We start from the raw sequence: 17781 nt of genomic DNA, 5'->3' as shown, positions 1-17781 counted from the left end.
AGATATATGCATGGTGAGTGTTTGGTTTATAAACGGTTGTCTTGCACATGTGGTGGTAAAGAGGGTAATGAGATGTATCTAGGATTTAGTATTAGTGAGTTACGAGGACGTAACATTTATCTTAAGAGGAGTAGGATGTGATAAAAGAGATTTTGATGGGTGTGCATATGGTAATATATTTGGAAGTTTGAGTCTTGATGTCGAATAAAAGGTTGATTCGTGTTGTGGTTAATTTTGTTAAAGGTCATGACCCGGACTGGTAGTAGTTCGATGTTTAGGAGTGTGAGAATATTTGGATAGTGTTGTTGAGTTGGATGATGATGGTTATGAGTTCGATAGTCTTGGCGGTTGGACGAGGATGTTTATGAGTGTGAGTAAACTTCGAGGACGAAGTTCCTTTAAGGGTGGTAGAATGTAACATTCCGTTTGATGTTATGAGTATCTTGGTAGGGTATGGAGTTAGTGTTGAGAGAGATATAATGGAGTTGATACGATATCGTGAGACATGTTGTGGAGGTAGTAATAGTTAGTGGAGTTGGTGTTACGAGTTCATGTTTGGGTTGGAATTTTGTTTTGAGTTCTTAGCCACGTTGTTGTGTCTTGATCGAGTTAGTATGTTTGTTTTTATGTATGGGTTGAACTTCGGGGACGAAGTTCTTTTTAAGGAGGGAAGACTGTAATACTCCGTATTTATAAGTCTTGGGGTACTCTATCGAGTAGGCCTTACTATGTCGAGTAAGGGTAAGTTGCGAAATAAAATAGTTTCTGACTGTTGGGTACTCGATCGAGTATTTGTGGCACTCGATCGAGTAGGGGGTACTCGATCGAGTACCTTGGGTACTCGATCGAGTAGCGGTTTGACGGGGAGTTTTTCTCGGGTTTTGTTAATTATGCGATTAAGATATATAATCTCGCCGTCATCATTCTAAACACTTTTACAAAAACCTAATTTCTTGTTAAAGAGAGAAAGCAAGTTCATTCATCATCCTAATCGCATTGTTGACAAATTCGGGAGCTAGAGGTGTCGGATTTCATTGTTCTTTGCATCATAGTGTTCCTTGCGTCAAGGGTAAGTCCTACATACCAATTTTATAGCGTTTGGTTGACTTTGTTTAAACCCTAATTTTGGGATTGGGGGTTTTTATGATTTGTTGTGTTGGTAGTGATTATGTGATTATGTGATAGGAGAAGGATTTGTAAAGGAGAGGTTTTGAGACAATTTGCTAGATAGATCGTCGATGATTGTGTTGCTTCCAGGTAGGATTTCCTACTCGTATTAGTCCCATAATGGGATGATTGTTGTTGTGTTGAGATTGATTGTTTAATATCGTAATTGTGTTGTGTGAGTGGTTGATTGTGATTATTGATTAACATCGTAATTGTGTTGTGACGGTTGTGATTGTGATTGTTGTCTCTGGTTCTCGAGATGCGTTCTCGGCTGAGTGGAGTCACTTGCGGGAGTGGCTTCACGCCCTAGTTTCGCCCTTCGTGGAACCCGCCACGGAAGGGGATGTGCACATTAATGGACGGGGTTATCGCTCACTATGTGGAGCGGGGCTTAGGTGGGAACGGCTGCGGTCCCCCATCTGGCGTGGCTGGTCCGGTGGACGGTCGGTGATTGAGATTGATGGGATTGGAGTAATTGTGTGTATGTGTGACGGTTAAGTCGTCATGCGTGTATCTTCTTGTTGATATATATATAAGTTGTGTGATTAGTCGACCCCGTTTAAATGTTTTAAAAAGTGTGGTGATCCATTCGGGGTGGTGAGCGTTTTGCTTGACAGGTATATCTTGGATACGCGTGGGATCTAGTGGGATGGAGTCGTCACATATCGAGTCTTTAGTCTTCCATTTGTGTTTATTAGAACAGTTCCTTTCAGTTGGTTTATAGTTTGAGAGCAGTTGTATTTTACGTACAGTTGGGTTTGTAGTGTAATCACTTAAACTTATTTAATAAAGTATGTTTCTTCATTGTCTTATGATTATCATGCCTCGGGTAACCGAGATGGTGGCATCCTTATACCTGAGCGGTCCTGGTAAGGCACTTGGAGTATGGGGGTGTTACACTGTTAACCACGAGGTTGAGTAGGATAATCACACAAGATTAAATATACAAAATAAATAGATGTAAACACGTGGATTAAATACCACCACTAATTCCCATCATATCAACACTAGTCGTCCCGGTCCCTGACCGAGGCTCTACCACTCCCTCGTCCCGCCAACTCCTGGCCCGGGGATAAACACAAATGCCGTCCTAGTCCGAGACTGAGGATATCTCATAACTCATCATCGTCCCAGTCCGAGAATGAGGATAATCTCATAACAATATTATGTCCCACAAATTAAACACAAATGTCATCCCATTCTGAGACTGAGGATAACCAATAAAATAATATGCCAATACGGATATTCCCACCCAATAATAACAACCCAATAATCTAACAGTAATAATAATTTATGCATCCATTAATCCATTCAATTCCACAAAAGAAAACGAGTTGAGTAGTTATCCTACCTTTTCGCAAATCCGTGCACACAAGCCAGTTAATAACGGTCTTCCACAAAATCGGATCCTACAAATATATATATATATATATATATATATATATATATATATATATATATATATATATATATTTTTTTAATCATTTAACTAGATTAACTAACTCGTTATCTTAACACGAATTATACGACTGAATTAAAGGACATGTTACATGTTGACTTCCTACACAGTATTATGTTGGGTCTGTACCCATTATTAACAAAATAAACAAAACAACTCATTTACACTAACTAACAGCCATTCTCATGAGCCATTCCCATGTAATCGTCATCATCATTGTTACATAATGATGTACTCAAAACCCAACTACGCTTACCACTCAAATTACGCCTTCCTCTACCTCATCTACGGTATACACAACCCAATAACAACCACCACACCCGCCGCCAACGGTCACCACTATGATACACCATTCACGGTGCAGCAGCAGCTAAGACCGGCTCCAGCAACCCCTCCAAACACGGGCTCCATAACAGCCCCAACACCAACAATAATCAACCCGACAACCCTATAAAACTCACGGTTTTTCTCACCAAAACGCAACCACACCCCACCAGGCCACCACCGCGGATCACCACTATGCTCGACACCAACACCACGACTCCCTCACCGCACTATGACTCACCAGTCTCCCACTCTCGTCCTCTCATGGTCAAAACAAGGGACCTAATATACGATGTCGGCACAACCACAACAACCTTACCAGAATTAGCTAGGACTACGCGGCCCAATAACAACCCGACACACTACATCAGTCTCGCATCTTAATTCTGCTCATACAAGGTGCACGGTCCCGAGAAACCTTCGTCGAAACCGTACTAGAACAGAGTAGTACTATCTGTCTTAAACCCGCCATACTGAACCCCAAAGTCAACCTCGAAACGCTCCTAAAAACAAACCACACGTAAACCTATCCTACCGTCTATGTTTACTGGTGACATCGCTAATAAATTCCGATTTAAACGGCCTTCTAATCTGCTACAAAAAAACGAAATAATACAACATACCTTTGCTAATTTAGGGCGCTGTGACGATGGAAACGAGAATAGTACGATGATGATGATATGTATTAGAGTTATGGTGATGATCGTGAGTCCCGCCGCACACCTCTCCTTCCTCTCAGTTTCCCTTGTGTAGTTTTGTTCTTAGTGTGTGGTGTACCGAGTTAGGAAAAGTAAAGGTAAGGGAGGAGTTTACATGTATATATATATATATATATATATATATATATATATATATATATATATATATATATATATACTAGGTTATCTAGGTTATTATAAAATAATAATAATAATAATATTAATATTTAAATAGTGTGGGGTAGGTTAACTAGTATTATAATAATATTACCAATAATATTAATAATATAATATAACTATTATTATTCCCCTTTTCCTTTAAAAGTATTGTTACTATTATCATCTCGTCTCACCTTTTATGCAATTGTTACAGTATCCCATTATTATTTAACCCAGTACGATTCCCGAGTAATAATGTTATTAAAAACATTTTACTAAAATAACTATTAACTAATCTCCCAAAAGACGGGTATTACAGTCTTCCTTTCTTAAAAAGAAATTCGGCCTCGAAGTTCAAGACACAGATATGACAAGTTAAAGCTCACAAAAATTACAGGTCTCTAAAATTTACGGTATTACATTCTACCCTTCTTACAAGGAACTTCGCCCCCGAAGTTCGCGCACACAACTCAAAACCAACATAACCGTCAAGCACAAGCTCATCACAAATAATATTCATAATAACTGATCAACTAATATTATTTAATTATTAATCATATAAAAGTGCATTCAATTAAATCGTATATAAGCACACATATGCGAAGATTAACACAAAAATTTATTAGTATCACATTCTACTCCCCTTAAAATAAACTTCGTCCAGAAGTTTCATATCCGTCCCAACACCAACAGATTACATAATTTTGTGCACCACTCTCACCCACACACTCAAGTACAAATTTCACAAATACTCTCTACCCAACTCACATTTCCATCCAAATGCCACAATAGAATACCAACGAATTCACCACACTTCTTCACCTATCAATCCAAATTATCACTCTGACTATTTATTCCTCACGACCCGGCTATTTTCTCTTTGCTCCTTAACCAATTCCTAATAATTCATAATAATAGTTTTTCCCAAAGCATACTTCAATTATTCTCTCTCTCATCTAACACTTTATTCATATTCGTCTATTTCCAATCCTCTCCTACCACAATTAAATTCAAACAACCATTAACATTCCATATAAAACAAATTAAGCTTACAAAGTACAATTCCCTTCCATTCAATTATAACATATTCCTTGCTAATAAATTCCTCACTTATATCTCATTCCTCTCACAAAATGTCTTTTAAAGTCCTCATCCTTACATTCACTGTATTCATCTCATTAACTGACCATATATCAAGCTATTAAATCACTAAAACGAAAATTCCATGGCAATAACACTCATTATATCTCATGATTTATCCTTTTATCGCATTAATCCTCAATCTCACTTCCTTGAACTCTTATATTTACCATCTATCTCCGAATATATATATATATATATATATATATATATTTATATATATATATATATATATATATATATATATATATATATATCGTCCTATTTGACCCATAAATTATTATGACATAGCTCTCATCTTATAACCCCTCCACAATAAGATAGTTACTCATCTACTTACTTCATCACAGCTCACTGTCTTCTCTAAAGGTATCTCAACACCATCTTTTACCATATGCCATTATCCAAACCTCATTTAAAAGATTACTCTTTTAAATAAAGAAATACTCATTCTCTTGTTCACATCATTAAATTGATACCTCGATCCATTGCTAACTAGAAATAGCTAAACATGGTTTTGGGTCACAAAATCCGCATATCACTAGACATGAAATTTCTACTTCACATATCATACAACATCCAAACATTGATATTCATGCTCATACTCAAATTTAATTTACAAAATTTTTCATAAGGCATTCTCGCAAAATGATAACTTCACATCTACAACCATAGCACTCAATGAAATAAACCGACATGCCCTTCAATCACTGTACGCTCTCAAATCAACCAACTTATCCCTTAGATGATGCATAAGCCAATTCAAACACTAACATCCACGCTACACTTCCCAAGGCAAATTTTCACATTTATACCTTATACTTACTTCATCTTCACATCCCGCAACAAGGTTAGAAAAATTTCTAACTGAACCATCCATAGACCCATTTATAATCAACTTTTTCTTTTTTTTTTCATTTTTTTTACCCATCTCTCGTTATCCTTCCCCAGGGTATCCAGTTCAAAACTGAGAGAGCCATGGTACGAATTAAGGGATCCTTCTTAGCCGCACTAAGAGGGGCACCTAACAGCTTCTACCCGGGGTTCATTTTATTAAACACATCCTAAATTTATAATTATATTCATTGGTTAGGGCTGAGGATCGTTTTGCTTTGATACCACTTTGTAACACCCCCATTTATCCAAGAGCCTTAACTAGGCCTTCCTATATAAAAGGAGCTATTACCATCTCGGTTGCCCGAGGTAAATGATACAAATTAAAACAAACCAAAGTACTTTAATAACTTTAACTGAAATAACGGTTGTATTACATTGCCAACCGATTAATTTAAACCTTAACAATACAATTTACTACGCAGTGGAAATTACATAAATAAAGTTGTATAAGTCAACTAAGTGATCTAGATAGCAACTAAGGTCCAAGTCGAGCTCACGTCCCAATGCTCCCAAGTCAGCTAGTCTGAAGCACCTGCAAGTCTGCTTCCCATTTATGGTTCATCACAGGTGTTCACGAATACACTGTCAACCACGAAGTTGAGTAGGATAATCACACAACATTAAATATACAAAATCAATAGATGTAAACAAGTGGAATAAATACCACCACTAATTCCCATCATATCCACACTAGTCGTCCCGGTCCTTGACCGAGGCTCCACCACTCCGTCGTCCCGCCAACTCCTGGCCCGGGGATAAACACAAATGTCGTCCCAGTCCGAGACTGAGGATATCTCATAACTCATCGTCGTCCCAGTCCGAGACTGAGGATAATCTCATAACAATATTATGTCCCATAAAATAAACACAAATGTCGTCTGAGTCCGAGACAGAGGATGATCTCATACCAATAATATGTCCCACAAAATAAACACAAATGTCGTCCCAGTCCGAGACTGAGGATAACCAATAAAATAATATGCCAATACGGATATTCTCACCCAATAATAACAACCACAATAATCCAACAGTAATAATAATTTACGCATCCATTAATCCATTCAATTCCCAAAAGAAAACGAGTTGAGTAGTTATCCTACCTTTTTCGCAATTCCGTGCACACAAGCCAGTTAATAACGGTCTTCTACAAAATCGAATCCTACAAATATATTATATATTAATCAATTAACTAGATTAACTAACTCGTTATCTTAACACGAATTATACGACTCAATTAAAGGACATGTTATATGTTGACTTCCTACACAGTATTATGTTGTGTAAAAACCCGTTATTAACAAAATAAACAAAACAACTCATTTACACTAACTAACAGCCATTCTCATGAGCCATTCCCATGTAATCGTCATCATCATTATTACATAATGATGTACTCAAAACCCAACTACGCTTACCACTCAAATTACGCCTTCCTCTACCTCATCTAGGGCATACACAACCCAATAACAACCACCACACCCACCGCCAACGGCCACCACCATGATACACCATTCACGGTGTTGTTGGGGCTGGTGTCCTCTACAGTTAGTGCAATAACATTTAAATCTCTAAAAGGATCAAAGGGTATACTTTTGTATTATTATCAGTTGGTCCACGTTTATCAATAACGGTTGGCTTGCTAGATAAGTTTGACGTTATTGTCATACTGATGGCGGTGATCAACTGGTCCCTAAAAGTCACACCTATAGGATACGTTTGAGAGATGTGACGGTATGAAAATACAGTCATGTTGATGCCTAATTTGACTAAGCAGTTAGTCGGAGTTATTGACTAATAATTAGTCAAACGCGATGTTGAGATAATTATTTAATACGGATTAAATAATAATGGCTAAGACGAATTAAGCGGTTAATTCGTAAATTGAATATAAACGATTATATTTAATTAATGTATATTGAATTAATTATACAATATTGTCTTTGTCGGACAAGTATTAATATGTCGACTAATCCATGTTACTTATCGATATTTTAATAACCGATAACCGATGACGATTTATAATAAAAATCCCGTCATATACATTTTAGCATTTTGAGTCGGATCACGAGTTAAAAATAAGGAGGAAGTGAAAGCCCACTCCCTCCCCTTGGCTCACGGTTTGGACGAACCAAACAAAAGGAGAGGCTCTCTCTCCTTTTGCCCTAATCATCTCATTTGCACACAAAATTAAGGTTTCGGGGCAATTCTCTCTGAAATTCTAGATCTCACATCGAAAACCTCACAATAACTCTCTCAATATTGCAAGGCAATTAGAGAGTACTTTCTAGCACAAGGGGCATAGTCTCAGACGGTCTTGGGTGCAACAATTAGGAGGAAATCTACATTGATTTCTGTCTTAGGCCGAATTCACAAGGACCCGAGGTTGATTCTTGTTCTTTATCGTTTCTCTATTGTTTTTCGTTTATGACCATAAATCGCATGTTAAACTTACGTTATAGTCCTAAAGTTTAAGGGTTTTATACGGATATTACCCCTCAAGTGGTATCAGAGCGAGGCCACGTAAATTTTTCATCGTGATTTTCATTAAACGATTTGAATCGATAATTTTTCTTGAATACCTTGCCATGTGATACACGGCTGTTTTGTTTTTGTTTTCGAGTTGTTTTTGCATATTGTTATTTTATACGGAAATTATAGCAATATGTTAAGTTTTATCAATTGTTGATTTAATTTTATACGAATTAGATCAAAATTGCAATTGGTTTTGTTTTGACAAATCTTTTTCACGAGGGTTTTATTGTTTCAGCCATGTTTTGCACTCGATCGAGCATTTTTCTACTCGATCGAGAGCTTTTCTGCTTTGTTTTTGCTCGATCGAGTACATGCTGTACTTGATCGACCTATTTTAAAACCCCAACTGTTCGATCGAGATGTCCTCGTACTCGATCGAACAGTTATGCTAATAAAAGTCCTCGATCGACCTCAAGTTCAGTCGATCGAGCACTTTCTGTTTGGCATACCTATCGATCGACTAGCAGTTTCTGTCGATCGAGCCTTTTTCTTCTTCGATCGAGGACTTTTGTGTCTCGATCGAGGATATTTCGTTTTGGCAGCTGTGAAAAATTATTTTTCGTGTTTTAATTTTTCTTTTGGCCATAATATGTACATAATACGGATTTTGTACACTCGCTTGATAGTGAAACGGTTCACTCACGTACCATTTAGTTATTTTAAAGCGATTTAAAGTAACGGATTATCATGGATTAAAATTAAGTTGATTAAAGCGGTTTTGTCACATAATTTTAATCATTAAAGGTGGTTTGGATAAATTTAACATAATTACGGAATTATGTCACGAATAAATTTTGTTTAGTTGATGCATTTTATTTATCGTTATTTTGAATGCCTTGAATGTTTTATTACGTATTTAATTTTACAAACGGTTGTAAATTAGTGTGGCCTTAGTAGAACGTGTTACCGTAATGATGGAACACGGTCTTGGTTGTATTTTGAGATCTAGTATCTTCGTTTTGGTTTTTCCTTGTAATTACAGTTTTTTATTTAGAATGTAAATAGGTTTATATTTTGTAATTATTAAATTGTAATTTTGAGAAGACCAAAGATGGAGATCGGATGCTCACTCCCGCTGCATGGACAAAGATGGAACATCAAGACAAGCTTCTCGGGTCCAACGGTGGATTCCAAAGTTATATTATGTTCTTTTTACTAGGATAGGCCACACTAGGACTTTTATTTACGTTTTGCATTCTTTTATTTATTTTATCGTAACGATAGATTGCATCATATTCCGCCTAAAACCAAACCACCTAATAATTGCATGAAAACTGACTCATATAGAGGTCACGCGTTAGTTTTCTATGATATACAGATATCACACGTTTTTATAAGCCATCACCTAAATTAATTCATTCACGCAATGCTAATTTTTCGTTCACTTAAAATGAATTAAAACTAAGTTGATGGGATCTTCCTCGTATAACCAAAAATTGAGAATAGTCTTTATAGGTCAAACTCCAATGAATCCCTTCTTCGTCGGTAGGCATAATATGACCCCTTCTACGTCGGGTAAGTTGGAACTGATTGACCTATTTTATCTCAACACTATGGTCACTCATACGATCCTGTGATTATGGTGGACTATAGATAGGATTTACGGAAATCTATCGACCAAGAGTTCTAACGATAGAACTAGCTAAACAGTTGGCTTATCAATTTACGGAAATTGAGTCTTGGGATCACCTGTATTATTCTTGAGGGAGATCAATAATGCAAGTGCAATGAGTCTACACGTTAAAATGAATTTTAAATAGACTTAAATCACCTCGATGAGTTGCTTATTTCGTTTTGTTTTTCCCTTCTTTTTCAGTGTAGATCACGATCACTTAAACTGCTAATAACAAAATGGTGGCCGTCTTTGACGACCCAATGCCAAGTGCCACATTGGACCGTGAGTCCCGGCTTCGGATCTTCATGAATCGGATGAATCGGTCTACTCGGATCGAAGAATGATGGATCAAACTTCGCGGACGGGAGGCGGCATTACGGAATCTTTGCCGCTGCAGACGGGAAGCTCAAATATCTGACAGAGCCCATCCCGTCAAACCCAGGCCCCACGGCTGGAGCTAACGAGATCGCCAAGTATAACGATTTCGTCATGGAAGCGGGTGCGATTAAAAACGTACTCATTTTTGCAATGGAATCCAATTTGCAGAAACGCTTCATAGCCCAAGGTGCAAACAAGATTTTCACCACGCTCACTAAGGAATTCTCGAAAGCACCGAGAATCGTGACCTATGAGCATACCACTCGCTTCTTTGATGCGAAACTCCAGAAGGGCTAGCCGGTTAGCCCACACATTCTCAGCATGATTGAGAATGTCGAGAGACTGGAGGCGCTTGATTCTAAAATCAGCGAGAACATCGTGATTGACCGCATGCTTCATTCACTCCACGATGGTTTTGCGCTCTTTAGAGCGAATTACTATATGAATGATTTGAAGAAAAGTCCTCATGAACTACACTCCCTACTCGTAATGCACCGAGAAGGATATGAAGTTTAGTGGGAGCTTGAAACATGATGTTCTCGTTGTGTCAAACAAGGGCAAGGGTAAGGGCAAAGCTCAGGCAGACCTAGCGGTAGGCAAACCGAAGTTTAAGAAGTCGGGATCAGGTAAGAGTGGGCCTGGTGAGTCGAGCACCTCATCAGGCACGACAAAGAGCAAGACCGATAACATGGAATGCCATCATTGCCACAAGACTGGGCATTGGAGGCGTACATGTCCTGTTTACCATGAGGACATAAAAGCAGGTCGCGTTAAACCTGTTGGTATGTCTTCTTCCTCTTCTACTTTTATTCATATGATTGAGATTAACCATGCAAGTTACGGAACTTGGGTACTAGATACTGGTTGTGGTTCTCATCTGTGTAATCATGTGCAGGGGCTCCGAAACATCGAACCCCTCGTAAAGGGTGAGGTGGACCTGCGTGTCGGGAATGGAGCACGAGTGGCTGCCGTCTCGAGGGGAACATACGTGATCCAGCTTCCTAGCGGATTTGAGTTATTTTTATATAACTTCTATTATGTACCCAGTCTTTCTAAAAACATTATTTCAGTTTCTGCACTTGACAAACTTGGTTTTTCATTTGTAATAGAGAATAATAGTTGCATTTTCTCATTACACGATATGATTTATGGCAAGGCAGTCTACATGAACGGAATTTATGTTTTAGATCAGACCACCGAAATATTGCACGTAATGAATAAAAGGTTAAAGGTTGGTGACAAAGATCAAACGTATCTATGGCACTGCCGTATGGGACACATTAATGAGAAACGCGTAAAACAGCTCATAAAGAATGGAGCTATCTCGGCCTTTGATTTTCAATCATTTGGCACGTGTGAATCATGTCTCATTGGCAAGATGACTCGGATTTCCTTCAAAGATGTTGGAATGCGCGCTGCTGACCTATTAGGACTCATACATACGGATGTGTGTGGGCCTATGTCACTCACCGCACGAGAAGGCTATAGGTATTTCATCACTTTCACGGACAATTTAAGTAGATATGGCTATGTCTACTTAATGAAGCACAAAAGTGAATCCTTTGAGAAATTCAAAGAGTACCAGAATCGGGTACAGAACCTACTGGGTAGAAAGATTAAAACACTGCGATCAGATCGTGGTGGCGAGTATCTTTCTCACGAGTTTGATCAACACCTTAAGGACTGTGGGATTGCCTTACAGTTAACTCCACCTGGAACACCTCAGTTGAATGGTGTGTCCGAACGGAGAAATCGAACACTACTTGATATGGTTCGATCCATGATGAGTCACACCGTGTTGCCTGACTCATTGTGGGGTTATGTGGTCTAATACTTAACCGAAGTCCGTCTAAAGCTGTTGACAAGACTCCATATGAACTATGGAAGGGAACGATCCCTAACTTGCCCTTTATACGGGTTTGGGACTGCGAGGCTTATGTCAAGTGGAGACACGAGGATAAGCTCGGCCCGCGATCGGTCAAGACATACTTTATAGGTTATCCTAAAGGAACACTTGGTCATTACTTCTATTCGCCAACCGAACAACGTGTATTTGTCGCGGCTAGTGCGACATTCTTAGAGAAGGAATTTCTCGAGAATGCGAAGAGTAATAGAACTTTCGAGCTATCGGAAATTCCAGAACCAAATACCGAGCAACCATTGGAGGAACCAGTTCCTTCAATCCCGGCTGCGGTTAATATTCCGGAGGAACCTAGGAGGTCGGGAAGAGTCTCTATTCCTCCGGACAGATACATTGGTATGGTTGAGGAACATGACATAGATGACATTCTACTCTTAACGAGTCGTGAACCCGCAACCTATAAAGGTGCCATGACTAGTTCCGACTCAAAGCTATGGCTTGAGGCCATGCAATCCGAGATGGACTCTATGTATGAGAACAACGTATGGGATCTTGTTGACTTACCTGCTAAGGTTCGTCCCCTTCAATGCAAATGGCTTTACAAGATAAAGCATTCTGTGGAAGGTCAACAAGATATCTATAAAGCACGACTAGTTGCTAAAGGTTTCACCCAAGTGCCAGGTTTGCACTACGATGAAATTTTTGCACCTGTAGTCAAGCTGCGTTCCATTCGGATTATCTTAGCGATTGCCGCTTTTCATGACTATGAAATTTGGCAAATGGATGTGAAAACCGCCTTCTTAAACGGTTTTTTGGAGGAAGAGTTGTACATGGTACAACCCGAAGGTTTCATCGATCCTGAACATCCTAAGAAAGTATGCAAGCTTAAGCGTTCCATTTATGGACTTAAGCAAGCTTCAAGGAGTTGGAATCATCGTTTCGACCAAGTGATAAAAGAAAATGGATTTACTCGATCGGTCGAGGAACCATGTCTATATATCAAGTCGAGTGGGAGCAAGATTGTCTTCCTAATATTGTATGTCGATGACATACTCCTAATTGGGAATGACATACCTCTCTTAACTTCGGTAAAAGTATGGTTGAAGAACCATTTCCAGATGAAAGATCTGGGTGAGGGACAAAGAATTTTGGGCATCCGTATCTATCGAGATAGATCACGTCGGATGTTATCTCTCAGTCCGGAGTCTTATATAGACAAGATACTAGAGAGATTCAGCATGACTAACTCCAAAAAGGGTTTTCTTCCTATGGCTCCAGGGGTGCATTTGAGCAAGTCTCAGGCACCAGAGACACCGGAAGAGAAAGAGCGCATGACACGGATTCCTTATGCCTCGTCTATAGGATCAATCATGTATGCCATGATATGCACACGTCCGGACGTGGCATATGCATTGAGTATGACAAGTCGATTCCAACAGCATCCAGGTGAATCACATTGGATGGCTGTCAAAAACATTCTTAAGTACCTACGGAGGACTAAAGATTGGGCATTGACTTATGGAGGCGAACAAAAACTATGCGCAACCGGTTACGCAGATGCTAGCTTCCAAACGGATCGAGATGACTCAAAATCTCAGTCTGGATTCGTTTTTACTCTTAATGCGCTGCTGCATCAGCTGGAAGAGTTCCAAACAAAGTGTTACAAAGAGATTCTACGACCGAGTCCGAGTACTATGCCGCGTCGAAGGCGCAAAGGAAGCGATATGGATGCGTCAATTCTTACAAGGACTATCTGTAGTGCCTAGTTCGAATGACCCGATCACCATCTATTGCGACAATAGAGGTGCCATCTTCCAAGCTAAGGAGCCTAAGTCTAGCAACAAGTCTAGACATGTACAACGGAAAGCTCATCTAATCCGAGATTACGTGGAGCAAAAGGAGGTAGTGATAGAAAAGATTGCTACAGATGATAACATAGCAGATCCTCTCACTAAACCATTACGACAAGATAAGCATGAAGGGCATGTTAATTCCATGGGAATTAAACGCGTTCCTGAGTTGTAGTACTCTTTTATTGATTAGATTCATTCTCTTTTGTACTCTATACGACATCATCGTTTTGATATTTATATATTTTGTTTTTCATGTGGATTTGTACGACAATTTTTGAACACCACAAAGTGAACTGAACAAACATTATATTTTTGGTCCTTAATTGCCCACGTGAGTGATAACTCGGCAATTATTTTGTGACGTTGGTTGATGGTGGGTTCAACGAGCCATAAGTCAAACGGTTGGTGACCAATCACGGAGGCGAGTTATACGGATATCTCGTAGGACACAATTGTGACATCGACATGGAGTCCTAAATGTTTTATAACATTCGGTGCCAGGTCGTGGATAGGACCTCCATGGTGATCCTAAGAGTCGATTCTTTTGACTATCGACTGTCTCTTGAGACTAAGGCAGATTTTGGGTGACTTTGGTTTTTTTCTCACGGTCATCCGTAACAGGGGGCCAAGTATATTTTTCTGGTCATTTCATGCTTTGTGCTTAGATCGGCGAAGTCGAGTTGAAGGAAATATACAGACCTTTATCAGTACTCGATATTTCTCGGGGCTACTCGAGGAGTCAGAATCGAAATGCATGGCCATGCTCGAATACGAATTCGTTTTATCAGTTAAGTTACTCTCTAGTCGGGGAAACCACTCTTGATACAGATCGATTGTAAAATACGACCTTTGCGGATCCGGATCTGCAAATTGTTTTACATTGAGTGGGAGAAATTTGAAATGAATATGAGAATTGGTTATCGCACATACACTTGTACGGACAAGTGGGAGTTTGTTGGAGCCGTGTCCTCCAGTTAGTGCGGATAACGTTATTGCACGTACACTTGTACGGACAAGTGGGAGCTTGTTGGGGCTGGTGTCCTCTACAGTTAGTGCAATAACATTTAAATCTCTAAAAGGATCAAAGGGTATATTTTTGTATTATTATCAGTTGGTCCACGTTTATCAATAACGGTTGGCTTGCTAGATAAGTTTGACGTTATTGTCATACTGATGGCGGTGATCAACTGGTCCCTAAAAGTCACACCTATAGGATACGTTTGAGAGATGTGACGGTATGAAAATACAGTCATGTTGATGCCTAATTTGACTAAGTAGTTAGTCGGAGTTATTGACTAATAATTAGTCAAACGCGATGTTGAGATAATTATTTAATACGGATTAAATAATAATGGCTAAGACGAATTAAGCGGTTAATTCGTAAATTGAATATAAACGATTATATTTAATTAATGTATATTGAATTAATTATACAATATTGTCTTTGTCGGACAAGTATTAATATGTCGACTAATCCATGTTACTAGTCGATATTTTAATAACCGATAACCGATGACGATTTATAATAAAAATCCCGTCATATACATTTTAGCATTTTGAGTCGGATCACGAGTTAAAAATAAGGAGGAAGTGAAAGCCCACTCCCTCCCCTTGGGTCACGGTTTGGACGAACTAAACAAAAGGAGAGGCTCTCTCTCCTTTTGCCCTAATCATCTCATTTGCACACAAAATTAGGGTTTCGGGGCAATTCTCTCTGAAATTCTAGATCTCACAACGAAAACCTCACAATAACTCTCTCAATATTGCAAGGCACTTAGAGAGTACTTTCTAGCACAAGGGGCATAGTCTCAGACGGTCTTGGGTGTAACAATTAGGAGGAAATCTACATTGATTTCTGTCTTAGGCCGAATTCACAAGGACCCGAGGTTGATTCTTGTTCTTTATCGTTTCTCTATTGTTTTTCGTTTATGACCATAAATCGCATGTTAAACTTACGTTATAGTCCTAAAGTTTAATGGTTTTATACGGATATTACCCCTCAGGTGCAGCAGTAGCCAAGACCTGCCCCAGCAAACCCTCCAAACACGGGCTCCATAAAAGCCCCAACACCAACAATAATCAACCCGACAACCCTATAAAACTCACGTTTTTTCTCACCAAAACGCAACCACACCCCACCAGGCCACCACCACGGATCACCACTAAGCTCGACACCAACACCACGACTCCCTCACCGCACTACGAATCACCAGTCTCCCACTCTCGTCCTTCTCGTCCTCTTACTGTTAAAACAGGGGACCTAATATACGATGTCGGCACAACCACAACAACCTTACCAGAATTAGCTAGGACTACACGGCCCAATCACAACCCGACACACTAAATCAGTCTCGCATCTTAATTCTACTCATACAAGGTGCACGGTCCCGAGAAACCTTCGTCGAAACCGTACTAGAACAGAGTTGTACAATCTGTCTTAAACCCACCATACTGAACCCCAACGTCAACCTCAAAACGCTCCTAAAAAAACCACACGTAAACCTATCCAACCGTCTATGTTTACTGGTGACATGGCTAATAAATTCCGATTTAAACGGCCTTCTAATCTGCTACAAAAAAACAAAATAATACAACATACCTTTGCTAATTTAGGGCGTTGTGACGATGGAAACGAGAATAGTACGATGATGATGATATGTATTAGAGTTATGGTGATGATCGTGAGTCCCGCCGCACACCGCTCCTTCCTCTCAGTTTCCCTTGTGTTGTTGTGTTCTTAGTGTGCGGTGTACCGAGTTAGGAGAAGTAAAGGTAAGGGAGGAGTTTATATATATATATATATAGAGTTGGGATCATGTGAGGACTCCTAAATATTTGCGGATTGCGCAATCAATACAATATCACGCTTTATTCAATACAATATCAGAGGTTCTTCAATAAAATATCACAAAAACAGCCAAAAAATACAAAAGAAATCCGCGCGGGTCGCGGGAAATCCCCTTGGACCGCCCGTGTTTTTTTCCCACCCTTCCCCTTTCTTGGCTACGTAGCGTGATCTAGGCCCTCCATTTTTGGATCCAATGGCTGAGATTGATCCACAATCCTCAAATATATGAGGTATACTCACATGATCCCATTCCTATATATATATATATATATATATATATATATATATATATATATATATATATATATATATATATATATATATATATATATATATATATATATATATATATATATATATACTAGGTTAGCTAGGTTATTATAAAATAATAATAATATTATTAATATTTAAATAGTGTGGGGTAGGTTAACTAGTATTATAATAATATTACCAATAATATTAATAATATAATATAACTATTATTATTCCCCTTTTCCTTTAAAAGTATTTTTACTATTATCATCTCGTCTCACCTTTTATGCAATTGTTACAGTATCCCATTATTATTTAACCCAGTACGATTCCCGAGTTATAATTTTATTAAAAACATTTTACTAAAATAATCATTAATTAATCTCCCAAAAGACGGGTATTACAGTCTTCCTTTCTTAAAAAGAACTTCGTCCTCGAAGTTCAAGACACAGATATGACAAGTCAAAGCTCACAAAAATTACAGGTCTCTAAAATTTACGGTATTACATTCTACCCTCCTTACAAGGAACTTCGTCCCCGAAGTTCGCGCACACAACTCAAAACCAACATAACCGTCAAGCACAAGCTCATCACAAAT

This window comes from Silene latifolia, chromosome 9, assembly GCF_048544455.1.
Source record: "Silene latifolia isolate original U9 population chromosome 9, ASM4854445v1, whole genome shotgun sequence".
In the NCBI taxonomy this organism is placed as follows: Eukaryota; Viridiplantae; Streptophyta; class Magnoliopsida; order Caryophyllales; family Caryophyllaceae; genus Silene; species Silene latifolia.
The sequence above is the reverse complement of the archived record's forward strand: the minus strand, read 5'-3'. Positions refer to the sequence as shown.